The sequence below is a fragment of the Hyperolius riggenbachi genome, chromosome 1, assembly GCF_040937935.1.
Source record: "Hyperolius riggenbachi isolate aHypRig1 chromosome 1, aHypRig1.pri, whole genome shotgun sequence".
In the NCBI taxonomy this organism is placed as follows: Eukaryota; Metazoa; Chordata; class Amphibia; order Anura; family Hyperoliidae; genus Hyperolius; species Hyperolius riggenbachi.
Genome location: NC_090646.1, coordinates 7930459 through 7957750, shown reverse-complemented (window position 1 = coordinate 7957750; position 27292 = coordinate 7930459). Strand labels below are relative to the sequence as shown.

The window sequence follows — 27292 nt, the reverse complement described above, 5'->3', positions numbered from 1 at the left end:
GTATTCAGGTTACGGCAGTGGATGACTCCCCTCTGCAGGGAAACAATCCGCTGTCTCAGACACCAGAAGTAGGAATTACTATCAGGGTGTTACATTTTGAAAAGGTACAGTTGTTTGTGTTACATATGGCCACCTCCACGATTATTCTCGGTATGCCTTAGTTACAGGTGCACTCACCTCAGATCAATTGGGCCACCGGTCAGCTAACCAGCTGGTCTCCCCACTGTTTTCAAAACTGCCTAGTGAAGGTAACATTGGGAAAGACTAAGGTTCAGGTGGAGGGTGTGCCAGATCAGTATTAAGATTTTGCGGACGTGTTTTGTGCCAAGTCAGCCGACAAACATCCCCCACATCGCCCTTTTGATTGTCCTATTGATCTCCATTCAGGTTGTATGCCCCCTAGAGGCCACCTCTATAACTTGTCTGAGCCCGCTCTGTTGCAGGACAGCAGCGCAGTGGAGGAAGAGCTGTGGGCAGCGGTGGAGAAGGGGGGCAATCTCCTCCCCCTTCTCTCACCTTAGTGCTCTCCCTCCCTCGCTGACTGTCCCACTCCCTGGCTGGCTACATCTACTGGGCACATATAACCCTGGCGACATCTACTGGGCACATATACATCTGGCTACATCTACTGGGCACATATACCTCTGGCTACATCTACTGGGCACATATAACCCTGGCTACATCTACTGGGCACATATAACCCTGGCTACATCTACTGGGGACATATACATCTGGCTACATCTACTGGGCACATATAACCCTGGCTACATCTACTGGGGACATATACATCTGGCTACATCTACTGGGCACATATACCTCTGGCTACATCTACTGGGCACATATAACCCTGGCTACATCTACTGGGGACATATACATCTGGCTACATCTACTGGGGACATATACATCTGGCTACATCTACTGGGCACATATACATCTGGCTACATATACTGGGGACATATAACCCTGGCTACATCTACTGGGCACATATAACCCTGGCTACATCTACTGGGCACATATAACCCTGGCTACATCTACTGGGGACATATACATCTGGCTACATCTACTGGGCACATATAACCCTGGCTACATCTACTGGGGACATATACATCTGGCTACATCTACTGGGCACATATACCTCTGGCTACATCTACTGGGCACATATAACCCTGGCTACATCTACTGGGGACATATACATCTGGCTACATCTACTGGGCACATATAACCCTGGCTACATCTACTGGGCACATATAACCCTGGCTACATCTACTGGGCACATATAACCCTGGCTACATCTACTGGGCACATATAATAACCCTGGCTACATCTACTAGGGTCATATAACCCTGGCTACCCATGGGCACATATACCTCTGGCTACATCTACTGGGCACATATAATCCTGGCTACATCTACTGGGCACATATACATCTGGCTACATCTACTGGGCACATATAACCCTGGCTACATCTACTGGGCACATATAACCCTGGCTACATCTACTGGGCACATATAACCCTGGCTACATCTACTGGGCACATATAACCCTGGCTACATCTACTGGGCACATATAACCCAGGCTACATCTACTGGGCACATATAACCCTGGCTACATCTACTGGGCACATATAATAACCCTGGCTACATCTACTGGGCACATATACCTCTGGCTACATCTACTGGGCACATATAATCCTGGCTACATCTACTAGGCACATATATACCTCTGGCTACATCTACTGGACACATATACCTCTGGCTACATCTACTGGGGACATATACCCCTGGCTACATCTACTGGGCACATATAACCCTAGATACATCTACTGGGCACATATAACCCTAGATACATCTACTGGGCACATATAACCCTGGCTACATCTACTGGGCACATATAACCCTGGCTACATCTACTAGGCACATATATACCTCTGGCTACATCTACTGGGCACATATACCTCTGGCTACATCTACTGGGCACATATAACCCTGGCTAAATCTACTGGGCACATATACATCTAGCTACATCTACTGGGCACATATAACCCTAGATACATCTACTGGGCACATATACCCCCTGGCTACATCTACTGGGCACATATAACCCTGCCTACATATACTGGGGACATATACCTCTGGCTACATATACTGGGCACATATATCTGCTGGCTACATATACTGAGGACACTGGCTGTTTGCCATTATGTGCATTTACTGGTGAAAAGCTGTCTCGTATGTGCATTTACTGGTGAAATGCTGTCTCTTATTATGTGCATTTACTGGTGCAAAGCTGTCTCTTATTATGTGCATTTACTGGTGCAAAGCTGTCTCTTATTATGTGCATTTACTGGTGAAAAGCTGTCTCTTATGTTCATTTACTGGTGAAAACCTAGCTCTCATTATGTGCATTTACTGGTGAAAAGCTGTCTCTCATTACGTGCATTCACTGGTGAAAAGCTGTCTGTCATTACGTGCATTTACTGGTGAAAGGCGGTCTCTTATGTGCATTTACTGGTGAAAAGCTGTCTTTCATTACGTGCATTTACTGGTGAAAGGCGGCCCCTCTGTGCATTTACTGGTGAAAAGCTGTCTGTCATTACGTGCATTTACTGGTGAAAGGCTGTCTCTTATGTGCATTTACTGGTGAAACGCTGTCTCTCATTATGTGCATTTACTTGCCATGCCCACTTTAGTCGCCGCAAATTTCCTCGCACATGTTGCCCCCTACCCATTTGACTGCCCCCTCATATGTGCCAGTCTAGAACCGGCCTTGTACCCCTGCCTACATATACTGGGCACATATACCCCTGGCTACCTGTTCTGGGGACATCTCTCCCCCTGGCTACCTGTTCTGGGGACATCTATACCCCTGGCCACCTATTCTGGGGACACCTATAGACCTGGGGCTACCTATTTTTGGGGAACCACTGCTGTCAGATTAAATGTATTTTGGAAGAACCTCTGCCAGATTACGTGGATTTTTGGTGAAATGCTGTCAGATTACATGTATTTTGGGGAAAGGGGGGGAAACACTATGGCAGAGCTCAAACTTCCCTGGCAGACCTTTCACAGCAATATTAAAATCATGTATATTTGGCTCCACCCATGACCACGCCCACATTCTGTTGCGTGGCCATGCCCATTTTTTGGCAGGGTGTTTTGTCAGTAAAAACAATCTTTTGTCAGTAAATTTTTAGGTATTTGTCATTAAAAAATAACGTGAAAGGTTGGCAACACTTACCCCGGGTAGTAAAAACATCAAGGCGGATGCCTTGTCACAATATTTTGAGCCAGAGACAGCACAGCACTCAGACCCAGAGACCATCCTCCCACAAAGAGTGGTTTTGGTAGCCACAGAGACTTGGGGGGACTGGACAGAGACCTTGAGCCCCTTCCAGCAGGACGTTCCTGAAAGGAAGCCTGAGGGAGTTATGTTTGTGCCACTACCATACCGTCTGCAGATTTTGCAAATGTTCCACTCTCACAAGAATTCTGGTCATCCCGGCGCCACCAGAACACAGGATCTTGTCGCTAGATGCGCATGGTGGCCTTCCTTGGCATCTGACTGTAAGGAGTATGTGAGAGAGTGTGCAGTGTGTGCTAGGAGTAAGCCCTCCCATCTGGCATCTGTGGGAACGTTGCAGCCTTTGCCCACCCCGAGTGAACCATGGACCCATTTGTCCATGGATTTTGTGGGGGAACTCCCGAGATCTGAGGGTATGTCGGTCATTTGGGTGGTAGTCGATGGATTTAGCAAGATGGCCTATTTCGTGCCCCTGAAAGGACTCCCCTCAGCTCAGGAGTTGGCCAATCTTTTTATAAGGCACATCTTTCGGCTGCATGGCATTCCGGAAGATATAGTGTCTGATCGGGGAGTCCAGTTCGTTTCTAAGTTTTGGAGGAGATTTGGGCATGAAGCTGTCATTTTTGTCAGGCTACCACCCACAGACCAATGGGCAAACTGAGAGAGTCAATCAGTCCCTGGAGCAGTTTCTCAGGTGCTATGTGGCAGATGCTCAGACTGACTGGGTCAAGTTCTTGCCCTTTGCGGAATTTGCGCACAATAACCTGAAAAGCTCTTCCTCTGGGTTTTCGCCATTCCAGGTGGTGACAGGGAAATTGCCCAAGTTCTCTCCTTTGCCAGTGGCTTCAACTCCGTTTCCGGCCCTGGAGGCCTGACAGGAGTCCTTTAGGGACATATGGGGAATGGTGAAAAGGAATTTGGAGAAGGCTTTTTGTAACCAGAAGGGGCAAGCTGATAAGAGACGCTCCATTGAGTGGAGGTTCCAGCCAGGGGACTTGGTATGGGTGTCCACACGTCACTTGGCTCTGAAACAACTCTCGCCCAAATTGGGACCGAGATATGTGGGTTATTTTCCGGTCATCAGGAAGATCAACAACGTCACTTATGCCCTTGATCTTCCTGCCAGCATGCGTGGCGTAAGATCGTTCCATGTGTCCCTCCTCAAACCGGCCGTGCACACTGATTCCACTCCTCCTCCACCGGTGATGGAGGACGATCAACCTGAGTATGAAGTGGAAAAAATATTAGACTCCCGTATTGTACAGAACTCAGTGCATTACTTGGTGCACTGGAAGGGTTATGGCATTGAGGAAAGATCATGGGTACCTGACATTCGCATGCATGCAAACAAGTTGAAAAGGGAATTTCATGCCCTGCACCCTGAGAAGCCGGGTAGGAGCTGTCCGGAGTCCACTCCTCGGGGGGTTTACTGTGAGAAAACGTGGAAGCACCGCCGCATGCACTTCTGGCAGCTGATGCATGTGCTCACTCGTCTTTGTGTCTGCCTGAACGCGGAGGAAACGCCGCATGCGCTGGTGGCATGGCGGCAGATTCCGCGTGCAGCGCAGCGGGCATTTCACAGCAAAGTTCTGGTGTGGCTGTGAGCTGTAGTCCACACAGGTTTAGGTGGACGCGTGCGCGTGCGCTGAGAGGAAAAGCTTTATGCCGGTCAGTGGGGGATCAGCTGACCAGGGTGGTCAGCTGACGCCAGAAATGGTTTCCATTGGTCCAGCACTTGGGGGAGGCGCTGGAGAGCGCTGAACTATATATACTGGTGGCTGGGCATTTGCTGGTTGTCTGCCGTTGCGATCACTACGTGGTAGCACTCAGACCTTGTCAGTATCTGTGTTTATTAGACCAGTTTCCAAAGGTGTTGATGGCCAAGGATCTCACACCTTAGTCTAGGAATTCTGTTATTATCTGTATTATATTCTAGATCAGTTTCCAAGGTGTTGACGGCCAAGGAACTCACACCTTAGCTTAGACATTGTTGATTATTTGTTATGACCTTCTGCTTTCCTGACCATTCTTCTGATCTCTGATTTTGTACCTTTGTCTCTCTGATACTCTGTTGCCAAAACTTGGCTAGTCTCTGGATTCTGCATCTGCCTCCTGTCTCTGTACTTTATCTGTCCGTGTGTTAACGACCTGGCTTGTCCGACCTCGAGAACTATCTCTCCTGATAGGAGATAGTTCACAGATCTGTCAGTGACACTTCTTCATTGGTGTCACTCACGTTCTGTCCTTCCCACTCGCTGTCTGACTCCTCCCCGGGGAGAGTCCAGACTAAGGAAGGAACCAGTTGACAAGCAGTATTCCTATCTGCTCTTGCACCTGTCTTCCAGGTGCGCTCCTCAAAGTATTACTGTTGCACCAAAACACTCTTATCACTCAGGTGTCCAGAGGTTAGAGATATATCTGATTATCGGTGATACTGCAGATCATCAATAATCTGGTATATATCTGCATTCTCGGTGATACTGCAGATCACCCAGTGATACTGCAGTAATCAGACCCTCTCTGTGTTACACCGATCGTTACATGAAGTAATGTTTTATAAATAAGCTTACCACTAGAAGTGTTGTTACATTTTACCTGAAAAGCAACTTGATTACATTCTCTTCTGTGATTAATATATTTATGTAATAAATTATTGTTATATTTTTTATTTTTTTGTTGCATCCTTTCATATTTGTTCCAATATAATAGGAATAGTTCGGAAAAATAACTCATAAAGCGGGCATATCTGTATATCAGAGATCAAGATCATTTGAGAGTCCTCCTACTTTAAAAGGTGTCTGAAGTTATTTTGATATCATAGTCACAGCTTGTGTGACATCATCACAGCAGGTTCATAACCACGCCTTAATTTTATAAAATGCCAGACACACCCCTTTTCTGAATTTGAACCCCAGTCACCCAATGACCAGCTGTACTAGTTTTGAGGTTTGTGCCATTAACAGTGCAAGAATGGCAGCAATTACATATTCCCCTTGAAAATCAGTAGGTGCATTTTGATTGGCTTTTGTAGGTTCTACCCACTTTTGTGAATATTAATCCCAGTCACCCATTGACCAACTGTAAAGTTTGAGAACTCTACCATTAACAGTGTAAGAATGGCTGACGTTTACATTTTTCCAGTGAAATTTGTATTTGTCTCCACCCACTTTTTGGTTATGGGAACAAAAAGTATCCTATACTTTATTCCGGGTAATGTACTATATGCGTGCCAAATTTCATTCAAATCCGTTTAGCCATTTTTGTGTGATCGAGTAACAAACATCTAAACATCCAAACTTTTGCATTTATAATAGAAGTGAGATTAACTCATTTATTGACACACAGAGAGGGAACTAAGGGATTATAAAATTCGACATCAGAAAAATCCATATGTGGCAACACAGGACAGGGAGACGAGGACTGCCATCAAATGACTAGCAACAGCAGGGTGACATACAACCTACTAATAAAGGTGTATCATCCATGGAAGCTGTGGCTACGGGCATGCAGGGTGTCTCCGCAGCCACCTCGCTTCCCTACTCAGAGAATTCGCCCGTTCCTCTGGCGTCTAGTCGAGGACGGGGTTGTCTATTGCTCATAGGGTTGCTGTATCGGGCGCGCGTGGAGACAGGACCTTTATGCGGGGAGGAGGCGCGTCAGCTGACCAGCCGGTCGGCTGACGTCAGAGGAGACTCACGGCGCTCCGGATTGGCCGATTGTTATGGGCACGGCCGTGGGGTCTCCTCTGCTTCGTAAGCCTTCAGTCTTCACTCGCAACCTGTCTGCTGTTGCGAATACTCATGTGTTAGCGCTCAGACCCTTAGCTAGTTCCTAGTGTGTTGATCCTGCAGGACCCCGGGGAGTCACACTTAGCTCAGGATTGTTTGATAGCTGTAATTATAACGATGGTATATTGATATTCTGTGTATGACTCTGGCTATCCTCTGACCCTGCTCTTGCTAATTGATTCTGTACTTCTGCCCATCTGACTCTGTTGCTGAACCCTGCCTGATTTCTTACTACTCTCTTGCCTGTCGATTTTGTACTGTACCTGCCCGCCTGTTACTGATCCTAACCTGTCTGACCACTCTACTCACCAGTGAGCCCTTGTCACTGGTGAGGTGTTATTTGCTAGTGTTACAATTTAAGTAGGCCTCAGTTATTTGGACTGAGTTAGTCAAAAAGGCTTGATGAGCAGACCTGCCCTTTAAGGGGATTTTCTCTTACAGAGAAAATCTGCAGTTCTGTCAGCAGACCTAGAACATACCAAGAAGCTGTTCTGTGGACAAGGCCGCAGGTCTCACTGACCTCAGCTTGTACGCCACTGGAACAATAAACATCAGCCATATTTACTAAATATCCACATTCCAGTAAGTAAAGGAAAGGTGACATGAAATATTAATCGAGTGGGTGGGTATTATGACACCACGATAGGGAATGGCGAATATGATGTCACGTTTAACTCTTTCCTAGTCGGTATTAAACACCTAGGGGGGCGCTCAGAGCTCACTCTGCTTCGTACTTTCATGCCCTCCATCTCTGACTTCTACTGACTGGAACCTCTATTTTCATTCTATATGTAATCTGATATAATGTATGCTGTACATACTGTAGGTAGTCTAGTGTAACGTAGTTAGGAAGAAGGTACCTGATTGACTTCAGCAGGAAGTCTAATCAAGAAGCTTGTAACGCAACATGGAAATCTGCTTTGCCAGGATATGATGGACTATATCTGTATATATGTTTCCTGAATAAATAACGTGAATATTGAAGAAGCCTGAGAAAGTATCTCCTGCTTGCTGTGTGATCGGGTTTGCAACTCTTGAGGAGGAGTTTGCTGGTGCCGGAAAAAGGTGAATTAGAACAGTTTATAACAGCTAGTACCCACCAGCTCCTCTGGTGAGGTCTAGTCTAACTACTCTATTACTGTGTACAAATAGTACCCACCAGCTCCTCTGGTGAGGTTTAGCCAAACTATTCAGTTACTGTTGCACCAAGCACTATACACCTTGCTAATCTGCTAGCTATACTTGCATTATTGGTGATACTGCAGATCACCACATAATCAGGTATAGCGTCTGTATTATCGGTGATTCTGCAGATCACGAATAATCAGACGTCTGTGTTGCTACACCAATCGGTACAAAAGGTAAAAAAAAATAGAAAAACTGATGGATTCATTGAGACCAGGTGGCTTACTGGCACGTAGCTCAAAGATCCATCTTTGTTCCTTCTTTAATAGCAGTTGAGCAAAGTTGCCACCCCTGATAGTCCTGTGGATACGGTCTAAACCTATGAGCCGCAGTTGATCATAGCTATCTCCATGTACCGTCCTAAAATGTCTTGCCACCACGGTGGGGACAGATGAAATTTCTTACTCGTAATGCTTGTGATATGTTGAGACATATGTGACCTTAACCTGCTGAGCCATAAGGCCGCGGGAGGGTTTTTTTCGCTCGATTTTTTTCCTTTCATGTAGCTAGCCTAGCGCTAGCTACATGATTGTCCCCTTCCTCCTCTCTCCCTCCCACCCTTCTGATCGCCGCCGGTGATCACGCCCTGAACGGGATTCCCTTTAGGGCTTCCCCCGTCGCCATGGCGATGAACGGAGTGACGTCATCGACGTCATCGACGTCGGGACGTCACTGGGACTCCCGATCCACCCCAAAGCGCAGCCTGGCGGCGATCGGCCAGGCTGTGCACGGGGTGTGCGGGGGGGTGTGCCCTCTTACGCGTCGGGTAGCAGCGGATCGGCAGCGAGCGGCGGCGATCAGGGGAAGAACACAGCTATCAAAGTGCTAGCTGCGTGTTTGAAAAAAAATATATCAAAATCGGCCCAGCGGGGCCTGAGCGATGCCCTCTAGCGTCTCTGGACGAGCACAGCTCGTCCAGAACGCTAGGGAGGTTAATTCATGTTTAGTTCTACCCACATATAATGCCCCACAGGGGCAAACTGAGAGGTAAACGACTAAGTTGGTGGCACAATTCACATAATGATTAAGCTCCCATGTCCTACCGTTGGGTAAAACAACCATTTCTCCGACAGAAATGAAGCAGCCACCACAACTGTAAGTGCCATCCACCTTGCAGTGTTTCTGAGGTACATCCTGATCTCAAAAATTACTGTTCACTAATAGATCACGTAAGGATGGAGCATGACGGTAAGCAATCCAAGGCTGATTAGAGACTATACTGGCCAATTTGGGGTCGTTATTGAGGATGTGCCAATGACATCGGAGGATGCTTTCAATGCGATCATGCTGGGCACCGGCGTACCTACCGGGAATGCGACCCCCTCAGCCGCAGGGGGGCCCGGGGCTGCTCTGGGGCCCGCTCACTGTGCGTGGGGGGAGCGCTGCTCTGGACCCCCCAGCAAGGTGCTCACCTGGCCGCAGCGTCTAATAGACGCTGCGCCAGTTCATTCCCCGCAGCCCCGCTCCAGCAGCCTGCATAGTCTCCGGCAGGCAGAGCAGGGCTACGGCAAGATGGCCGCCGAAGAAGCCCTACACTGGAGACTATTTGTGTCTCCAGTACAGGGCTTCGGCAGCCATCTTGCCGTAGCCCTGCACTCTGCCTGTCAGCGCGGGAGATGTGCTGCAGGAGGACTCGGGGAGCTGCGAGCCAGATGCCGGGAGAGGAGAAGACTTCTGTCAGGTAAGTGAATTGTTTTTTTTTCACAGGTGCATTTTTTTTTCTAGTGTCTGCTGCCTACATTGTGATTTTCAGGTGTCTGCTGCCTGCATTACGATTTTCTGGTCACTGCTGCCCACATTGCGATTTTCTGGTGACTGCTGCCCACATTACGATTTTCTGGTAACTGCTGCCCACATTACGATTTTCTGGTCACTGCTGCCCACATTGCGATTTTCTGGTCACTGCTGCCTACATTACGATTTTCAGGTGTCTGCTGCCCACATTACGATTTTCAGGTGTCTGCTGCCCACATTGCGATTTTCTGGTCACTGCTGCCCACATTACGATTTTCTGGTGTCTGCTGCCCACATTACGATTTTCTAGTCACTGCTGCCCACATTGCGATTTTCTGGTGTCTGCTGCCCACATTACGATTTTCTGGTGTCTGCTGCCCACATTGCGATTTTCAGGTGTCTGCTGCCCACATTACGATTTTCTGGTCACTGCTGCCCACATTGCGATTTTCTGGTCACTGCTGCCCACATTGCGATTTTCAGGTGTCTGCTGCCCACATTGCGATTTTCAGGTGTCTGCTGCCCACATTACGATTTTCTGGCCCACATTACGATTTTCTGGTGAACACTGCCCACGTTACGATTGTCTGGTGAATGCTGTCCATGTTACAATTTTCTGGTGAACGCTGCCCACATTACGATTTTCTGGTGAACTCTGCCCACATTACGATTTTCAGTCCCACATTACGATATTCTGGTGAACGCTGCCCACATTACGATTGTCTGGTGAATGCTGTCCACGTTACAATTTTCTGGTGACTGCTGCTCACGTTACGATTTTCTGGTGACTGGTGCCCACATTACGATTTTCTGGTGAACGCTGCCCACATTACGATTTTCTGGTGAACGCTGCCCACATTACGATTGTCTGGTGAATGCTGTCCACGTTACAATTTTCTGGTGACTGGTGCCCACATTATGATTTTTTGGCAAACTCTGCCCACATTATGATTTTCTGGTGAACTCTGCCCACATTACGATTTTCTGGTGAACTCTGCCCACATTATGATTTTCTGGTGAACTCTGCCCACATTATGATTTTCTAAAGGCTCACATTACGATTTTCTGGTGAACTCTGCCCACATTACGATTTTCTGGCCCACATTACGATTGTCTTGTAAAATGCTGCCCACTTTACAATTAATTTACAGTGAAACGCTGCCCCATTACGATTATTTGGCACCTAGGGGGGGGGGGGGGGGGGCCCATCCAAATATTCGCAGGGGGGCCCAGTGATTTCTAGTTACGCCCCTGATGCTGGGCACAAAATTGTGTGCAAAATCTAGGTATCTGAGTATCCTTCCTGTGAGCCACAGGAGATTATTCCTATTACTCAACCTTGCTCTCTGGAAGGCTCATTTTAATACCTTATCAGAGTACAGAGGCATAGCTAGGGTTTTCAGCGCCCGGGGACAAAGACTATTAATGCGCCCCCTAAGGTGAAGGGTCGTGACCAAATGTGGGCGTGGTTATGGGTGCTCCACATTTGGTCACGCCCCTTCAAATGTACATGGAGGTTAGCAGGCTCACACTCACCCACCCTCCCTCAGTATTTACCTTCCAGCATGTTCCAAGACAAATTCAGCAATCATGAGCCCCCCCCCATCAAGACAAATTCCGCTATCATGAGTAAACATGAGGCCCCCAACATGACCAACTCAGCAATCATGAGGCCCCCAACAAGACAAATTTAGCAATCCTGAGGCCCCCAACAAGACAAAATCAGCAATCATGAGGCCCCTAACAAGACAAATTCAGCAATCATGAGGCCCCTAACAAGACAAATTCAGCGATCTTGAGGCCCCCAACAAATCATGAGGCCCCCAACAAGACAAATTCAGTAACCATGAGGCCCCCAACAAGACAAATTCAGCAATCATGAGGCACATAAATAGACAGCATTTCACATAAATAGGCAGAATGCCCCCTTAATATGGTAGACACCTCTCACCTGGCAGCAGTTCCCCAAAATACACTCAATCTGACAGCAGTGCTTCCCCAAAAATAGGTAGCCCCAGGTCTATAGGTGTCCCCAGAATAGGTGGCCAGCAGTATAGATGTCCCCAGAACAGGTAGCCAGGGGTAGAGATGTCCACAGAACAGGTAGCCAGGGGTATATGTGCCCAGTATATGTAGGCAGGGGTATGTGTCCCCAGTATATGTAGCCAGAGGTATATGTGCCCAGTATATGTAGCCAGGGGTATATATGCCCAGTATATGTAGCCAGGGGTATATATGCCCAGTATATGTAGCCAGGGGTATATGTACCCAGTATATGTAGTTAGGGGTATATGTGCCCAGTATATGTAGGCAGGGGTATATGTGCCCAGAGTAGGTAGCCAGGGGTATATGTGCCCAGAGTAGGTAGCCAGGGGTATATGTGCCCAGAGTAGGTAGCCAGGGGTATATGTGCCCAGAGTAGGTAGCCAGGGGTATATATGCCCAGAGTAGGTAGCCAGGGGTATATGTGCCCAGAGTAGGTAGCCAGGGGTATATGTGCCCAGAGTAGGTAGCCAGGGGTATATGTGCCCAGAGTAGGTAGCCAGGGGTATATGTGCCCAGAGTAGGTAGCCAGGGGTATATGCCCAGTATATGTAGGCAGGGGTATATGTGCCAAGAGTAGGTAGCCAGGGGTATATGTGCCCAGAGTAGGTAGCCAGGGGTATATGTGCCCAGAGTAGGTAGCCAGGGGTATATGTGCCCAGAGTAGGTAGCCAGGGGTATATGCCCAGTATATGTAGGCAGGGGTATATGTGCCCAGAGTAGGTAGCCAGGGGTATATGTGCCCAGAGTAGGTAGCCAGGGGTATATATGCCCAAAGTAGGTAGCCAGGGGTATATGTGCCCAGAGTAGGTAGCCAGGGGTATATGTGCCCAGAGTAGGTAGCCAGGGGTATATATGCCCAGAGTAGGTAGCCAGGGGTATATGTGCCCAGAGTAGGTAGCCAGGGGTATATGTGCCCAGAGTAGGTAGCCAGGGGTATATGCCCAGTATATGTAGTTAGGGGTATATGTGCCCAGAGTAGGTAGCCAGGGGTATATGTGCCCAGAGTAGGTAGCCAGGGGTATATGTGCCCAGAGTAGGTAGCCAGGGGTATATGCCCAGTATATGTAGTTAGGGGTATATGTGCCCAGAGTAGGTAGCCAGGGGTATATGTGCCCAGAGTAGGTAGTCAGGGGTATATGTGCCCAGAGTAGGTAGCCAGGGGTATATGTGCCCAGAGTAGGTAGCCAGGGATATAAGTCCAGTATATGTAGGCAGGGGTATATGTGCCCAGAGTAGGTAGCCAGGGGTATATGTGCCCAGAGTAGGTAGCCAGGGGTATATGTGCCCAGAGTAGGTAGCCAGGGATATAAGTCCAGTATATGTAGGCAGGGGTATATGTGCCCAGAGTAGGTAGCCAGGTCAGGTGTCCCCCTCCCCAGCAGGAGGGGAGCAGCGCAGAGAAGAGCTGCTCTCCCTTCCTCGCTGTCCCCTCCAATGTCCGGGTGGCTGGCAGCGGCGGGCGGAACTTACCTCCGTCTCGTCGCAGCGCCGGATGGATCTGCCACTACTCTGGTCTGGTCCAGACCAGAGCAGCGGCTGCGCACCCGAACTTCCGCCCGGCGCTGGAGCGAGACGGAGGTGAGTTCCGCCCGCCGCTGCCAGCCAAGAGCCACCCGGACATTGGAGGGGACAGCGAGGGAGAGAGAGAGCACCCAAGGTGAGGGAAGGAGGGGGGATATGGCCCCCCTTCCCCACCGTCTGCACAGCTCTCCCTCTTCTCTGCGCTGCTCCCCTCACCCGCCAAAAAAAAAAAAACCAAATAAAATAACCCCCGCAGCTCAGCCAGGCGGAGTGCGCCCTTGGGGACCAGGCGCCCCGGGGCACTTGTCCTACCCCGACCCCCCCTAGCTCCGCGCCTGTCAGAGTATCCACGCACTTGGAACCTTCTCCTGTCAGGATCTCTTCTGTAGCATGTTCTGTCAGTTGCAGTGGGACTGCACTGCAACTGAGCAGTTTTGACTTATTTGCTTGCATTCGGTTGTGCATTCGCAATAAGTCTCATTGTCATTTGCAATCACTCTGCAGTTCAGAGCAGCTCAGGATGCTGTCATCATTCCACCAATTGCTTGCTGCAGCTGAACTGCAGCCAGATAGCCCTGGATTTCCTACATGCATGTTGTTGCATAATATTGCATGTATTTGTTACGAGAGTCCTTCAGCTAGCAGCTTGTAATCAAGCTTGCTCAGGATTGAGTAATTACCATTCAGCTGTGTGGGAATTTGCATGCCTTCATCCATTGGCTGATGTCGACATAAAAGTCTGTCTCCCAGATTTCACCAGACATAGCGTTCAGCTCTCTGAGTTGTTGCTGGGTCATTCATGTGAATTGTATATTGTATTGTTTAACCTTGTTTCTTGCTTGGATGTTTGTTGTATACGCGAGAATACAGTGAAGTCCTTGTGATCCTGATAGCTTGGACTCTGCCATCACCACGTTTGGGACTGGTAGTATTCCTTCTTGCCTTGTTCCTGAGGATGTAACTAAAGTAGCGGTTGTCATTAGTTACGCTCCTACCTGTTTGTCTTGTCTATGTCAGTGTGAATGTTTGCCGTCACTGGGGCAGCGACTAGATTGGCAAAGCATTCCATCTGTCTGTCTGTTGTTTTTATTAATTGTTATTACTTGTGCTTTAGCTAGTTTCTTGATAAATATATATACAGACTTGCTAATATATATTTATCCGTTAGTTGAGCCGTTTGTTATTTTTCTGAATTAACATGTATGACCTTAGCCTGTTACCGACTCTGATTCTGTCTAGTCCACTGTACCACTGCCATCTGATCTATCGTGTGTGACTCAAGCCCGTTACTGACGACGTCTGTTGTGTATTGTATCTCATAGCATCTAGCGTGATAGGCTGAAGTTGCTCTGGGCAATCTTGCTCCCTTGTTCATTACTCCTGTGTCCATCTGTGTAGCCTCTTCCATTACCCAGCTACATAGTCTTGAGCACACACGCTGACTCAGAAAGTATACCCCCAAATAGTGTTGGGCGAACACCTGGATGTTCGGGTTCGGGCCGAACAGGCCGAACATGGGCCAGATGTTCGGCATGTTCGGCCCGAACCCCGAACTCAATGGAAGTCAATGGGACCCCCGAACATGCCGCTTTTGGGGGCCCTATGGGGTCGCAGGCATAAGGGGGGAGCATGCCCCGATCGCGGGGGGGGGGGGGCGGAAATTCCCCCCACCCCCTCCGCTAGCGCTCCCCCCTCTGCCCGCTTCCCCATAAAAAAAGTTTGCGTAAAGTTAATAGTACCTAATGGTGGCTGGCTGTGGTGATGAGATGAGTGAGGAGGAGTCCGATCGACTAAGAGACGCGTTGAGGCCGGGCAGCGGGCGGTTCAGCGGTAGTACCCTTGTGGTACTTCCGCCCTTTCTCTGACCTCACGTCATCTGCGTGATGATGCATACGAGGGTACGCGTGATGCAACGTTTTTCGCATCAAAAACTTTGCGTAGTATTTTCCGCATTACGGGTATTGCGTAATTACGGCTTCGGTACTTCGGGTGTAAACGTAATTGCATAACGTAATTATGCGTTACTTACATGTGAATTTCTGGGTTAAACTTGCCAATGCGCATGCGCATACTAAATACATTAATGCGTATAATCATGCTTATAATGCGTATGAACATACGCATTAAACTGCGCGTGCACATCTATACAATAATAACCTGGACAGGTTACATGTCAGCATGCGGAAATTTGTATGCGTACATCAGAATAATATGCGTCAAAACCTACTAAATGACTAATTTCGTAATGAACCGTAATTTCACATAATTCCAAATTTAGGCGAAGTTTCGATAATCACGGTTCACACGTAATTTATTATGCATTCTCCCATACATTTTGCATTACAATTACGAAGAAAAACAGCAAATTTTGTTGCGAAATTTTGACCCACCACTGGTGTTGATATCCCACACTGGGGAAGGGGGGGAGGGGGTGGGGGAGATAGGGACAAATGTCTATGCAGGGAGGAGGCAAAGCTGATCTGTATCCCAGAAACATGTGGTAGATTTGGGCTCAATGTGAGCGTAACAAGCTTCATTGTTTTCTGGATTGCCATTGATATATTTTCTCACCTTGTTATGAGAACCTGTAGCTATTCATTGCTTTCTGGCTTAAAGTGCTCCTTCTTGTATATCTTGTGTAGCGTAGTATGGATACAGAGGCACCAAAAGGATAAAATAATCTAAAAAGTTGAAAACATTAGGAGGCAGTGGTGGACTTACCTCCTCCAAGCAGACACAAAAATTGTCAATGTATTTTTCAAATACAACAAGTTTATTTACATACTCCGGGGGGCAATGCAACGCGTTTCACAGGTTTGATCTGGCTTCATCGGGCAATAACAACGGAGCAATAACATATGTGGTCAGTAGAAGAGCCAGGCACTCATAGTGCATAGTACATAGTACTATTTACATAATACAGTGCCGGTGACAGCCGTGACATTCGGCTGTCCCCCTGGTTGGCTCAGAGAGCGATCGACTCTCATAGGCTGATGTCTATTAGAGCCGATTGTTGGGATTGGCTGGCAGGGGGAGGGAGGATGGGAATAAAATGTAAAGAAAAATAGTAATATGTATTTAAAAAAACATAAATATTTTTAAAAAAAAATAAACAAACATCCCAGGAGAGATCAGAGCCCACCAACAGAAAGCTCTGTTGGTGGGCAGAAATGGTGTGTGTGGGGGGGAATCACTTGTGTGCTGTGTTGTATGGCACTGCAGTGAGCCCTTAAAGCTGCAGTGGCCTAATTTGTAAAAAAATGGCCTGGTCAGGGGGGTGGGGTGGGGTAAAGCCTGTGGTCCTTAAGTGGATAAAGTGATGTGATAGTCTCCAAAAGGCGTACGTGTCATATGGGCACAAGAAAGTTGGGCGCAGGGCAAGCTGAATGCCAACTCTCCCTGCTTGCTGCTTATCTCTCCGAGGGGTGTTAAATACTATTCCCCATCTGAGTTGTAGCAACTCGGAGGGAGGTGCAATTCGGGGCCTGGGGATCGCCGGATCCCTAAATTACTCTTATACGCCTCGCTATGGCTAGTGCTATGGCTGCGCTCAGCTTCAGCACTTGGCACTGAGTACCGGGCACCAAAACGACCAGAAAATGAATAATTCTCCTAAGGAATAAAGCATTCCAGAGAGCTCGGCCAGGTTCCTAGATTATTGCACCTCCCCGTTGCATAAAGTAAATCCAGTATTTATTACCCATCAGTTCTCAGAATGAGTATTACAAGAGGACTATGGTTACCTGATTGGTTGGATATTTCTCCTGGGGAACATGGAATGCAAACATGGCAGCACTTGTGATATCCTTTCCCTGGAGCTTTCCTAAATCCAGGAGTACAATCCGGAGAACATCGACCTAGTGGTGGCTGAGAGAGATTGTCAATATATTATGATTAACAATGTTATATTTCCATATTATATATACAGTATATACAGTATATAATATCCTACTAATATTACAAATGGGAAAGTTCGGATGTTTGGATATGTGGATGTTTGTTACTCAATAACACAAAAATGGCTGAACGGTTTTGAATGAAATTTTGCTCACACAGAGTACATTACCTGGAATAAAGTATAGGATACTTTTTATTCCCATAACCAAAAAGTGGGCGGAGACAAATACAAATTTCTCCAGCCCAGAAGAAGCCGCTGTGTAGCGGTGAATCGCGACGGGTAGTAAGCCACGCAGTACGAGGTCTTCTGCTCGGTAAGCTCTACGCTTTACTGGGCACCTCTCTAGCTACACTGGGGCAGCTATACTGGGGTAACTACTGGCTACAGTGGGCTAACTGTACTGGGCTAACTGTACTGGCTACACTGGGCTAACTGTACTAGGTATACTGGGCTAACTGTACTTGCTATACTGGGCTAACTATACTAACTATACTGTGGTAACTGTACTTGCTATACTGGGGTAACTATACTGGGGTAACTATACTACCTAACTAACTATACTGAGGAAACTATAGTCCTTATACAGGGGCAACTGTGTTAGCTACCTATACTGGGGGCAACTATACCTAGATACCTACTTACCTATATACTACACTCAAAATCAGGGAAAAGAGGGGGGCTGCCGCCGCCACTAACCACGCACCCCCTCCCCCCGGGGGGCCCCAGAGAAAAGTTTGGTCGGGATAGTGGGCCCTGGGCTTAAAAAGGTTGGGGACCCCTGTGACATAGACTATCATTGCAATTTGCAGGAATGGATTTTTGGCAGGAATAGATCTTTTGCAGATACTGATCTTTTGTGTCTGTACAGCATCTGTGTGTGCAGCATCTTGCAAAGGTTTTTTTCTGATGTGGAGTTCAGCTCCATAGAAAAGACTGTGTAGGGTATGGCTCTCATACTACATGAAGGGTAGTAAGATTGGTCTGTGATCTTTCAGTTTCCAAAGACTATGGTCTGATGTGTGTATGCACCTTTACACTGTTCATGGTAGGGTTCTCAAACTTTGCATAGTTGGTTGCTTGGTTACTAGGATTAATATTCAGAAAACAGGGTGGAGCCTATAAAAGTCTATTAAAATCCCCCTATTTATTTTCAAGGGGAATATTTCATTGCTGCCATTCTTGCACTGTGAATGGCACAAGCCCCAAATCTAGTACAGTTAGTCATTGGGTGACTGGGGTTCAAATTGATAAAGGGGGGGTGGAGCCACAAACAGCCAATCAGATTTGTTTCATTCCAATGCAAATTATTGATGCTAAACACCGCAAAGCTCACAAACTTGGTCATTGAGTAATTGAGTAATTGTGTGTTAGGGTTAGGAAAAGTGGGTACAGCCAACACCAGCCAAATACATAAGCGGGCAATGCCGGGTCATAAGTGGGCGGAGACAAATACACATTTCACTGGGAAAATGTAAACTGCAGCCATTCTTACACTGTTAATGGTAGGATTCTCAAACTTTGCACAGTTGGTCACTGCCTTTCTTGCACTGTTAATAGCACAAGCCTCAAACCTGGTACAGTTGGCCATTGGGTGACTGGGGACAAATTCAGAAAAGGGGGTGGAGTCACAAACAGCCAATTAGATTTGTTTCATTTCAATGCAAATTATTGATGCCAAAGACTGCAAAGCTCACACACTATGTAATTGAGTAATTGTGTGTTAGGGTTAGAAAAAAGTGGGCAGAGCCAACACCAGCCAAATACATACCGAGGCAATGCCGGGCCATCAGCTAGTAGATATATATAGTGGATTGTAACTAGGCTGGCACTGTCCTTTGTCTCTGCTGCCATACGTTGCTGATTTTAGGGAAACAAAGTTTGTGAAAGGACATCCGAGGTGACATGTGACACGTGTACAGTGACTAGCACACAAATATCTAGGATTTGTGACTTTTTTCTTTCTCTGCTTGGAAGAGTTAAAAATCAGATATGCAAGTGAGAGTTTCTGCCCAGATCAGGACCAGGTTGGACTGGGTCAAACTATTGCATAACCCTCATTGATACAGTGGGATGCGAAAGTTTGGGCAACCTTGTTAATCATCATGATTTTCCTGTATAAATCGTTGGTTGTTACGGTAAAAAAAATGTCAGCTAAATATATCATATAGTAGACACACACAGTGATATTTGAGAAGTGAAAAGAAGTTTATTGGATTTACAAAAAGTATGAAATAATTGTTTGAACAAAATTAGGCCGGTGCATACATTTGGGCACCACAAAAAAGAAATTGAATCAATATTTAGTAGATTCACCTTTTGCAGAAATTACAGCCTCTAAAAGCTTCCTGTAGGTTCCAATGAGAGTCTGGATTCTGGTTGAGGTATTTTGGACCATTCCTCTTTACAAAACATCTTGTAACATTCTTACCTTCCAGCGGCAGGTCCTGCGGCATCTCGGGCATGGTCCGGGCGAGCAGCGGGACTTCGCTGCCATACATCCTCTGGTGGCGTCCCCGGCTTCCCTCCGGCGGTGAGTTCCGCCATGCACGGTGCGACCAAACACGCGCACGTGCAACGGCCAATAAGCCTTATAGGCTTAGGAGCAGGATCTAGCTGAAGTCAGCAGTGATGTCACTGATGTGACATCACTGTGGGAGTGGTTTCAGGGGAATTGCAGTCTGTATTTAAGGCCAGAGCTTTCAGTCACTCACTGACCTTGATACTAATCAGTTCACTGGTTTCAGGTCTAGCTAGAAAGCCACTCTGAGATACATTGATGTATTGTGTAGACGCACAATATATATGTACTCCAGTTAGTCAGTCTTTATTATTTTTGTATATATTCTTGTAATACTATTATTGTAACATCTCATTGTATATTACCTGTCAACCGACTTTTGCCTGCCTTTTGACCTCGCTCCTGTCTAGTCCTTCTGTACCGCTGCCATCTGATACTCGTTACCGACTCAGCCTATCTGTGACCACATTATTGCCTAATCCTTACAATACGACTGACATCTGTATATGACTCTGCTTGATTATTGACTATGATTTAGCCTAGTTACTCTGTACCTCGATATCTCTGACTGTGTTTGACTACGGACCGGTCCGGATCTTACGTACCTATTGTTTGTATATTTGTACGTTACGCATCTACTGTATGTGTCAGTTGCCTCATGTTACGCTATCTCATCACACACTAGCGTGACATTATCAAGGCCCTATTAAAATGGACAAGCTGCAAAGGCAGATTGTCTCATTAGCAGGAGCCAGTAATCAACTCACTGAGCAAGTGGCAACAAAGCAAACTCAGTTGACCCAGTTAACCAACTCCGCTGCTCAGCTGAGTGTCTCCGTCAATGCAAATAATTCACAGCTGGCTCCCATTGCTCCTATCATACCAGTTACTGAACCTAAAATTCCGTTACCAGAAAAATTCTCAGGCCTATGTTCAGATTTTAGCGACTTTAAAAATTGTTGTATTTTTTATTTTGAGGTACGGGCTAGATCGTCTGGGACTGAATCCCAGAAAATTACTCTTTTTAAAACTTTGTTACAGGGTGACACTCAGACCTGGGCTTATGGCCTAGAACCGGGTCATTAGTCATTATGTTCTGTTGATAACTTTTTCAAGGCCTTGGGCACAATATACACAGACCCTGATATCACAGCCACAGCCACTCACAAATTAAGAGATCTCTGGTAAGGCCAACATACTGTGGAGGAGTATGCGGCAGAGTTCAGGAGGTGGTCTTTTTCTGTAAATTGGGGTGGTACAGCATTTATAGATCAATTTATATTTGGCTTGTCAGATTCCGTAAATGACATGATAGTGAGTCATCCAGAACCAAAAACTTAAGAGGATGCGATATCCTTAGCCATAAGAGTCGACAGACGTTTGAGATACAGACGACAGGGAGAGACTTATACTACTGTGACCATCGCCACTAAACAGACTAGTGCTTCCTCTGTAGTGACTAAAGAACCTATGCAGTAGGATATTCCAAACTTTCTCCTGCAGAGAAAGCAAGAGAAGGAAGAAAGAGGGTCTATGTATGTATGTATTGTGGGTAAAAGGGGCATTTTGTTCAGACTTGTTCTGCAAAGAGAGAGGCTTCCGGAAAACTCCAGCACCTAAGTGAAAAAAGAGGACTTCACCTGGGTGGTCAGTCTTCTCCCCTTAAAAGTAAAAAAAATAATGTTACCTGCCACCATAACATGGAACAATAGGTCTCTACAATGTCAGGCTTTTGTAGATTCCGGGGCTGCAGGCAACTTCATTGATTCTGATTTTGCCACTGAGCTTGGTATTCCGGTAAAGCCCTTGCAGAACAAAATGTTTGTCACGGTTATCGATGATACTCCCTTACAGGCCAAAAAAAACATTTCTGCTACACCGGAAGTCTCACTGCAGATAGGAGTAGGAGAACAGAGGCGCCAGCAGGATAAAAGCGGATAAAAACTTTAAAATTTGCTGGGAGGAAGTGGTGGACTTACCGTATTTTTCGGACCATAAGACGCACTTTTTCTCCCCCAAACATGGGGGGAAAATGTGCCTGCGTCTTATGGTCCAAATGCTGCCCAATGCCAGGTGTCCTTCCACTGGAAATCCCAGCGGTAATGTGTCCTTCCGCATCCCGCCCCCCTTGTCCTCCTCTATTCTGTACCTGTGATTGTCCCATCCCTCTGTCCTCATCTATTTTGTCCCTGCGGCGCGTACGTTAAAAAGGGGCGCTGGGAAAAAAGGGCGCGGGGTTTTAAACGATAAGCATGGATAACGTTTAAAAATGTATTGTACTGTATTTCGTTTAAAATTAATGTTTTATAAAGTTATAAATCATTAAATAATGTGCATTAAATCGGCAATTGTAAAAACGTTAATCTTTCGTTTAAATAGTGAAACGTATAATAACGTTTAAAAAAAAATTTACTAAGTAACCCTCCCTGTACCTACCCCTAACCCCTAGACCCCCCTGTTAGCGCCTAAACCTAAGACCCCCCTGTTGGTGCCTAAACCTAAGACCCCCCTGTTGGTGCCTAAACCTAAGACCCCCCTGTTGGTGCCTAAACCTAAGACCCCCCTGTTGGTGCCTAAACCTAAGACCCCCCTGTTGGTGCCTAAACCTAAGACCCCCCTGTTATAAGCATTAATAACGTTTCAAAAACATATTGTGCGGTTTTTTCGTTTAAAAATAATGTAAAAAAATAAAATTGTACTGTTTTTCGTTTAAAAATAATATTAAAAAATGTATAAATCATTAAATAATGTGTAATCATGAGAAGCAGTAATAAAACATTAAGTCTCCGGGCGCCGCTTTTAAAACGTTATTTTTCTCCGGGGCCCTTTTTTCCTATCGGGCGCCCATTAAACGATATTTATTATGGGAGTGAATGGCGGCGCCCGATTTGTCCACTAGCCTCCTGCGCCCTTTTTTACTGTTACCCCCTGCGGCTGTCCCGACCCCTCTGACTCTATGCCGTGTGGAGTGTGCAAGTGGCTTACCGCTGCAGCCTAGTGATGGTCAGCGGTGAGCCTCCAGGGAAAAGCCGCGTGGTTGTCCGGGCACGCTGAAGACATATCCATCCCTTCACTTCTGCTGGCGTAAAAGATCCGGGCTTACCGCTGCAGGCTGAGAATGATCAGCGGTAAGCTTATGGGGAAAAGCCGCGTGGGTGTCCGTGCACGCTGCCTAATGTTTTCTACCGTCACTTCCGCTTACATCATCAAGGCGGAAGTGACGGTAGAAAAACATTAGGCAGCATGCACGGACACCCACGCGGCTTTTCCCCATAAGCTTACCGCTGATCATCCTTAGCCTGCAGCGGTAAGCCCGGATCTTTTACGTCTGCAGAAGGGATGGATATGTCTTCAGCGTGCCCGGACACCCACACGGCTTTTCCCCGGAGGCTCACCACTGACCATCACTAGGCTGCAGCGGTAAGCCACTTGCACACTCCATACAGGGCATAGAGTCAGAGGGGGTTGGGACAGCCGCAGGGACAAAATAGATGAGGATAGAGGGATGGGACACAAGGGACAAGATAGATGAGGACAGGGGGAAATGGGCACAGAATAGAGGAGGTCAGGACAGCAGAAGGATACATGGGGTCAAGATAGAAGAGGACAGGGGGGCAGGACATGGGGACAAGATAGAGGGGGACAGGACAGCTGCAGAACACAGGGGACATGATAGAGGAGGACGGGATGGGGCAGCAGCGGGGACACAGGGGGATAAACAAGAACATAAGGGGGACAGAGGATGACACAAGGAAGACACTAAAGGTACAAATGGGGCACAGGAACACAAGAGGTATATTGGGGAACATAATAATTGGCTAGGGGAAAAGATCCACAAGACGCCCCTGTACCATGGATGCACCATGTTTAGTATTTTTTTTTCCCCTGGTTTTTGTTCTCTAAACCTTGGTGCGTCTTATGGTCCGGAGCGTCTTATGGTCCGAAAAATACGGTACCTCCATAAAGCAGACATGAAAGACTGTCTGAATAGTAGCAATCACATTTATTAAATAGTACCCCAAAAAAGTGCAACGCGTTTCGCAGGCCCAGCCCGCTTCATCAGGCAATAAACGTGGGGACAAAACAGAATTTCGGCAATAGCAGGTGTAGCGCCTCAGTGAGGCGGTTCTCTGGTCAACCTGAGCGCATGCATCCCTTTGCGTTTCTCTCTAAAAAATTATCTGCAGCTGAAAGAAATTATGATATAGGTAACGGAATTATTGGCTGTAAAGATGCCATTCGAAGAGTGGAGACACTGGTTGGAGGGAGCATTACATCCAATTACTGTTTACACCGACCATAAGAACCTGGAATTTATAGAGCAAGCTAAGAGATTGAACCCCAGACAGGCACGGTGGGCTCTGTTTTTCGCACGTTTCAATTTCATAATCACATACAAGCCAGGGTCTAAGAATGTAAAAGCTGATGCCCATCGCTCATCTGAGTTTGAGTTTTCCCTAGGGGATATGGTATGGGTGTCTACTCGCAATATCCCTCTGCACCAGCCTTCTGCTAAGCTGAGCCCTAGGTTTATTGGTCCCTACCCCATTCAGGAGAAGATCAATGATGTGGTTTATAGGGTGACACTTCCCCAGTCTATTAAGGGAGTCAAGTCTTTCCATGTCTCCCTTCTTAAACCAGCTGCTAACACTATTCTACCTTCCACTCCTCCAGTTGAGGTTGATGGAGAAACTGAATACGAAGTTGAGAAGATTCTAGATTCTAGAAAGGTTCGAGGCTCTCTACAGTATTTGGTGGACTGGAAGGGATATGGTCCTGAGAAGAGATGTTGGCTCCCAGCCCGTCAGGTTCATGCTGACCTATTAGTCCATGACTTTCATCTGAAATTTTGAAATTTCCTGACAACCCAAGTAATGAGTGTTCGGAGACCACTCCTGGGGGGCGGGGGGTAATGTAACATTCTTACCTTCTAGCGGCAGGTCCCACGGCATGTCCGGCATGGTCCGGGCGAGCGGCTGGACTTTGCTGCCGACATCCTCTGGCGGCGTCCCCGGCTTCCCTCCGGCGGTGAGTTCCGGCGTGCACAGTGCAACCAAACGCACGTGCGCGACTGCCAATAAGCCTTATAGGCTTAGGAGGAGGATCTAGCTGAAGTCACCAGTGATGTCACTGATGTGACATCATTATGGGAGTGGTTTCAGGGGAATTGCAGTCTGTATTTAAGGCCAGAGCTTTCAGTTGCTCACTGGCCTTGATACTAATCAGTTCGCTGGTTTCAGGTCTAGCTAGAAATCTACTCTGAGATACATTGATATATTGTGTAGACACACAATAGATATGTATTTGTTTAACGGGGAGCTGGGAAGGGGGAGAGTTGGGAACATAAGCAGTTATTATGCATCACCTATCCAATTTTTGGATTAATATCCTGAGCCTTATTTGTAGCAACAAAAATCCTTATAAACAAAGGGCTCCTAGGGACACACCGGTGTATGCAAAAGTAGAAAACCTTTATTAACTGTACATGAAAGCGAGACCAATTACACAATACACAACGGAGCTAAAAGAGCAACAGCGCTGTTGTCATTTAAAAACCATGGCTGCCATACAGTCCACACCGACACACCTCTTCACTCACACAGACCAATGCGCTGGGGTACCCCATAAGCAACAAGGAATGTCCGTCAGTGAAGCCTTGAGCAGCTGGCAGATAGCAAAAATAGGGAAGCAGCATAGAGAAAGCAAGCATCAACAAAGCTGTTCAGCATTGCCCGAATAGATGCAAGGAAGTCTCATTCAGAACAGCCAACATGCCTAGTAACCTTGCACTTCATACTCACGAACTCCAAATGTCCATCAGAGCTGTTGCACTTCACCTGGCTATCTTACTCCAGCCGCTCAGGCAGGCTGTAAATGCTGTAATCCAGTGGGGGCCCCCCGCTGAGGAGTGTGGTCCGGCATGAGGTCTATAAGCGTTGCAGACCCAGTTTGTTCTGCTGGGGAGCCGGCACTGCGCGTGTGCGCATTAGCATCTAGCGCATATGGTTGGCCTCTCCTATCCTTCATTATTCCCAGGATGTCCACCAGCACAGGCGTTTTGCGCTTTGCGCAGGGTCCTCTCTGGGTGGTCAGAATGCTCCGACACGGGACGCCAACCTCCACGCGCTCTCTCGGAGTTCCCAACGCGTCACCGCCTGGTGGATCAGAGGTCGGTGGGCTGGGTGGCAGCGACCAATCACCGACTAGTTTTGCTTGGCGTCACCAAGCTTCATCAGGGCGGGGCTTAGAGGAGTGAGCCGCCTTCTTAAAGGATATTTCTGGCCCCACCTCCTCAGATGCAGCAATGCTGTAATTCAAGACACGGAAAACCATGCTGATCCAGATCTATTAGGTTGAAGGGGATGCGGAAAGTCACATCTATTATTTGACAAACAATTGAAGCTCAAAAAAAAAAAAAAAAAACCACTAAGGTAAAAGAGTTTTGATACTGCATTGTCCACACTCACATCAGACCATCCGCTCACCCAAGGTGCGGATCTCTTGCTATGCGCTGGGGCATCAAAGCAACATGACCATAACGTACATGAATTGAAGGGAGCCTGTATCTAGCACAATAGCTACTCATGGAGGACCAGGAAGGAGAACCCAAGAAAAAAGAAAAAGGAAAAGAAGAGGAAGGAAAAGGAAAGGAGAGGAAGGGAGTGGGAAAAGAGGGGGGGAGGGCGGGGTGGGAGGGAAGGGGGAAAAGGAAAGAGAGAGGGGGGGTTAGGTATGGGGAGGAGGGAAGGGGGAGGGGGGGAGTTTAATGAAGGGGGGGGAGAGGGAAGGGGGGGGACAGGAATGGGGGGGGGGGTTGGGGGGAGGGGGAGGGAGGGGGGCACCACCAACCTGGTCACAAGAACCATTTGAGGGAGAAATCAATATTTAGACCGTCAGGGAAGATGGATCCCAAGCGATGCATCCACATTGCCTCCTTTTGTAAGAGCACCTTTTCAGTGCGAGTGGTACGAAAAGAAGGAGGGAGATTATCAATCACCAATCCACGTAAACCCGTTATCGATCCATTGTGTTCCTCCTGGAAGTGTTCTGCAATTGAAGATCTACGTTCGCCACTAACAATATCACATATGTGCTCCAGGAAACGTGCCTTGAATGCACGAGTAGTCATTCCAACATAATACTTTTTGCATGGACACATGAGTAGATAGATAATCCAAGTTGTATTGCAGTTGTAAAAAGATTTTATTCTATAATGTCTCAAACCATCCTGTGATTCAAATTGATTCGTTTTTAAGATACATATACAACCCTTACAATTGCCACAAGGAAACATTCCCGTAG

The 27292-nt window shown here is 47.2% G+C and overlaps 1 protein-coding gene across 1 annotated transcript in view; it reads right to left on the bottom strand.

Moving 5' to 3' along the window:
• Positions 1 to 17437, bottom strand: part of LOC137524508 (vomeronasal type-2 receptor 26-like) — a 47270-nt gene extending 29833 nt beyond the window's left edge. The window contains exon 1 of the mRNA XM_068247679.1: positions 17318 to 17437. The gene's annotated coding sequence lies outside the window, so the exon portion shown is untranslated. The remainder of the gene's footprint in view (positions 1 to 17317) is intronic.
• Between the last annotated feature and the right edge of the window lie 9855 nt (positions 17438 to 27292).